This window comes from Myotis brandtii, unplaced genomic scaffold, assembly GCF_000412655.1.
Source record: "Myotis brandtii unplaced genomic scaffold, ASM41265v1 scaffold570, whole genome shotgun sequence".
Taxonomy (NCBI): Eukaryota; Metazoa; Chordata; class Mammalia; order Chiroptera; family Vespertilionidae; genus Myotis; species Myotis brandtii.
This window is the reverse complement of record NW_005370134.1, coordinates 200,151-205,331: the sequence shown is the minus strand read 5'-3', so window position 1 is coordinate 205,331 and position 5,181 is coordinate 200,151. Positions and strand designations below refer to the sequence as shown.

Sequence of the window (5,181 nt, the reverse complement as noted above, 5' to 3'; positions counted from 1 at the left end):
AAAATACTTTACCACTGAGATACTGTTTTGTAGAAGCAGAAAACTCAATTCATCTTCTTATCTTACTGAGATGACTATAATTAATGTTTGTTTAGTCTAGTTTTTTTTTAAAGGTTAAAACAGAAGTCAGTGAAACTGAGTGTTGTTGAAGGGAAAGAGCAGCAACATGCACATGGAGATAATTTCCTATTAAGACTGCATTCCACATAATCTGGCAGGCATCCCAACATCCCCAAACAAGGTTGAAGCTCTCAGTTCAGAGTCTGGGTCTTCATATCTTATTATGTAAAATACCCTGTGTGGAATCAAATTATGGCCTCCATCTCAGGAAGTTTATATTTTACCAGGGTATAGAAAACACTACAATTCAAGGTAATATATATTTTTTTCCAAAACATTCAATATGGCCGAAACCGGTTTGGCTCGGTGGATGGAGCGCCGGCCTGCGGACTGAAGGGTCCCGGGTTCGGTTCCGGTCAAGGGCATGTGCCTGGGTTGCGGGCACATCCCCAGTGGGGGGTGTGCAGGAGGCAGCTGATCGATGTTTCTCTCTCATCAATGTTTCTAGCTCTCTATCTCTCTCCCTTCCTCTCTGTAAAAAATCAATAAAATATATTTAAAAAAAAAACATTCAATATGCAACATGTACTTCCAACAATGAATCTAAATACTGTTAACAGTGCCCTAGCTGGTTTGGCTCAGTAGATAGAGCGTCAGCCTGTGGACTCAAGGGTCCCGGGTTCAATTCCAGTCAAGGGCATATACCTTGGTTGCGGGCACATACCCAGTGGGGAATGTGCAGGAGGCAGCTGATCGATGTTTCTCTCTCATCGATGTTTCTTACTCTCTATCCTTCTTCCTTCCTCTCTGTAAAAAATCAATAAATATATTAAAATAAATAAATAAGTAAATACTGTTAACAGTCATGACATATATGAATGCTCACTGTTTATTACCGGTGACTTTTCCAAGACAGAAGTCTGGTCCTTACTTTCTTCTTGCAATCCTCCAGAGGTTCTACATCATTTTCAAGACAGACTTTCAAGGATGATATTAAATTACACTTACTTAAACATTCACTTTTTTTGAGAATTTTGACAAAATTCTCAAAATTTACTTGAGCTAAACTGATGGCAGATACCAGGGAGCAAGATCTCAATACTCACTTACTTTTAACATAATTCCAATTCTAGTGTCTTTTCAATGATCCCTTTCTCTTTACTCTGGATCTGCAAGCATGTTACCTCCCTCATCACCTTGTCTCTTCTTCCCAACACTGTTCTTTCACCTTATTAACTTATATATCGCCATTAAGTACTCATCTTAGATTCCTCCTTCACTTGAAAAATGTGCTCTTTCTCAGACCTCTACTGAAGATGTATTTGTCTCTTCCAAAATTCCTCCATTGTATGTTTTATATTGCCTAATTTAGTATTGTAATAGTCTGCTGATTGACAGTCTCTCATACTATATTTTTAAAAATATATATTTTTACTGATTTCAAAGAGGAAGGGAGAAGGAGAGAGAGATAGAAACAATGATGAGAGAGAATCATTGATTGGCTGCCTCCTGCATGCCCCACACTGGGGATCAAGCCCACAATCTAGGCATGTGCCCTGCCTGGGAATCTAACCATGCCTACTGGTTCATAGGTCCATGCTCAACCACTGAGCCATGCCAGCTAGCTCTCAGACTATCTTTTGAATTCCTTAATGACACGTTTTTATTTATCATCATATTACCCAACTAGAGGCCCAGTGCATGAAATTCGTGCACTGGTGAGGGGCTGAGGGAACCCCCTCCCCCCATGCATGAATTTCGTGCACTAGGCCACTAGTTTATAAATAATTTTCAAATGTATTAAGTATACCAAATGTTTATTGAAGAAAATGTATCTTTTTTTGAGAGTAGGAAAAAATAATTAAATTGTACAAATTACAAATCTGTTCCAAAATATACTTACATTAAATAAAATACGCATTTCAGTAAGAGATCTACAGTGAATGACTGCATCCTGGGAAGCCTCAGACACTGAGGCATGGCCTACATTTCTGGGAGGAGATAAGAGACTGCAGGTCCAATCACAGTTTGCAGCAGGCTGGGGCCACCCACCTGCCAGCCCCAGACATGTCATTGGCATTGCTGTGCAGGAAAGTGATTTGGGGGAAGGTAAGAAGCAAGCTGCGATTCTGAGTTCATTGCAACTTCTAAAGCATTCCTCAGCCTACAGAGTACAGCTGTGTTCACAAAGTAAACATGTTAAGGTAAGCAGACAACTCTTTAGAGCCCAAACGCATTTTCTTGCTGTGTTTATGTGGAACTCCGTCTACAATGGGCAGTCGTGAAGAGGTTCCTCCGTAGGACATGTCACAGAACCCAGCAGAGCCAGTGGGTCTGCGGGACGCGAGGACCCCCGAGAGCTGGAGAGGACACTCTAGCAGAGTCCTCACTGCAGGCTCCCCTCCTATCATCTGGGGTACCACTTATTGTAGCCTTCCACTTTGTTCCAGAAGTCCTCCTTGTCCCTCAGGATGCTCTGCGGCCTTGATATTCAGTGGGTCATTGAAGTTCAGAAGATCAGTAAACAAAGAGTTTAATCCCCAAACTCGTGGGAGCCCAGCCAGTGCCCTGGGTGGCATGCTCTCTCAGTACACTCAGACATATCCCGCCCTTCTCTGTGATGTTGGGGTGCCAGATACTGGTCAAGCATCTCACTTTGGGCGGCACCAGGTTGTATGCATCAGGAACTTCCGTTTCAAACTGAAATTGCCCAGCCCCCCCCCCCCCACCCGTAGTAACCCACATCTGGGGTTATAGTTAGCTGAAAGCCATGAAGCTTGTTGGGGTTAGGAAAATGCACTTTGCATGCACAAGGTACCTTAGCTTCAAGTTCTGCAACCTCTTTAAGGAGCAGTCTGTGCCTCACAGACACTCTCAGAGCAGAGTCAGAGACAGTGGCTGACATCCAGGACCCTTTCAGACCATCATCCAGCCTTAGTTTGCTCACCAACATCAGCATTACTGCTACCTTTACCCTGGGCATCTTGAAACAGGCGAGGCCCCCCGCGCCCAGAACCATGCCAGTCGGCCAGGGGAGGCAAGACGTGGCCCCTCACAGCCATACAGTCACCCTGCGGCGGGACTGGAAGGCAAGAAAATGCATCTTGAAAAAATCTGTACATTTGACTGACCTTAGACTATTTTTCAGGTTTTCAAACATAAATTACTTTGTGTCCTTTTGGTAATTATCTTAATAATAAAGGATGTTATTTTCCAATCTGTAGTATCAAAGTATGGTCCAAAAGTTTTTTAGAAGGAATTCAATAACATTTTTAAAATATCATCAAGATTAAGTTTTATTATCTCAAATCTAAAACAATATCCTTTGGATACCACTTAAATTATTTTATAATAATTTATTATTTTTATAACAGAACTATTGAATAATCTTATCAAAAGAAAGAAATGCAATTTAATTGATTATTCCAGAGAGTGCCATGGGAAGGAAAAACACAAACCCATGCACACATATAACTTAATGTAGTTGTATAATATTTATACCAATATAGTGTAGTTTCATATGTACACAGATGATTGATGTGTGTTTATGAGGGAAGAAGGGTGTAGATGCCATATAACCAGTTCTCACATTACTAAAATGTAAAGTGAAGAATGTCTTTTTTTATAATTGCAAGTATAACATAGTACTAAGGGGTACTTTTAAAAACCTCCCACCTTCTGAAGTCCCTTGAGTTCAGGATATTTGAGATGTTTCAGTAATGTAATCCTACACATCTACAAAAATTCTACTAAAAATAACAAAATAAAAATAATTAAAGTAGCCTTTCTGTCTTATTTTCAAAGACTGAAAAAGATCTGACTTATTTCCTACATTGTACATTAGAAAAAAAACCTCCTAAGTTATTTAAAAGGGAGGCATTAATTTCTTTTACACTCTTGCCAGCCTTTTGGGAAGTAATCTATTCAATATCAAGACATAGGATCTGTAGTGTTTCCTCAGGGAAGCTTATTTTTACAGTACAACAAACCTGGCTTGCAGATAACTTAATGCATTAGAGAATAACATTTCTTCAAAGACTTATAAAGATTAAAAGATGGGAGAAAATGAAGATCTTCTTTTGAAAGTATTATTGAGTATTTATGTCAAGTGGTTTAATTATATCTTGAAAATTATTAAATGTCACCAAGATTGTTCAAAGACAGTTTAATTATATATTACCAAATTATCATTATAAATTTCTATATTTTCTGTTCTACATAATCACGTGATTACTGATATTTTAAGGTACTACAGGACAAATTTCTGGTTCATTAGAAAGGTACTAGGTGAAAAGTAAAACATTGTCTAGGAGAATTAGTTAAATCAACTTATCAACTGTTCTTTATATTGTTGCCTATTTTACTTACATCTTTTTTTCCCATTTACCAAATCTGAGTCTCTTTCTTCTTTCTTCCCTATCCATAACACCACAACTTGGATAAAATTTATTTCCAACAAAATTGAAAGATTACCAAGTAATTTCTCCCCCATAATATTATTTCATTGTATGAATTTAAAATCTACTCTCTACACTTCTGTACCCCAGGCATGGTCCCTCCTCCTACTCATAACACTTTATAACCTTGCATTAAGACAAATATAATATTTTCTAAAGAAAATACACTAGTATTTATTCAATATCTTCAGTGCCAGTCTTTGTAATTTCTATTATTATCATTTTCTTCTTCATTGTCATTGATCATCACCAGCAGCAGCAAACAATCACCATTCTTTACTACCTACTATGCTTTGAGCCCTGCATTGTGTTTCACAAGTGGTGTAAATACTACCTATTCAATTCACAAAGCAACCCTAAGAAGAAAATATGACTTAAATTTTGCTGATGGGAAAAATGAAGATTAAAGAGATTAATCTAATTAATGAATCCCCAAATTAAGTGACATTTAATATTTGAATACATTTGTATCTCTTCAAAGTTTAGTTTTTTTCCACTATTCCATTCTGAAGGCACTTGAAAAGGCCCTTAAAATAGTATTCAAATATTTTTGTTGATATGTCTACTAATCCAGACATTAAATTTCTAATAACAACTAATTTATAACCCAATACTCCATGATACTACAAAAAGAAAATAAAAAATAACTTTTTGTTTTCTGGAT

At 37.8% G+C, this 5,181-nt stretch overlaps 1 pseudogene; it reads right to left on the bottom strand.

The window, feature by feature from the left end:
- Nucleotides 1–2,467: 2,467 nt before the first annotated feature.
- LOC102249468 lies at nucleotides 2,468–3,019 on the bottom strand (annotated as a pseudogene).
- Nucleotides 3,020–5,181: the final 2,162 nt, after the last annotated feature.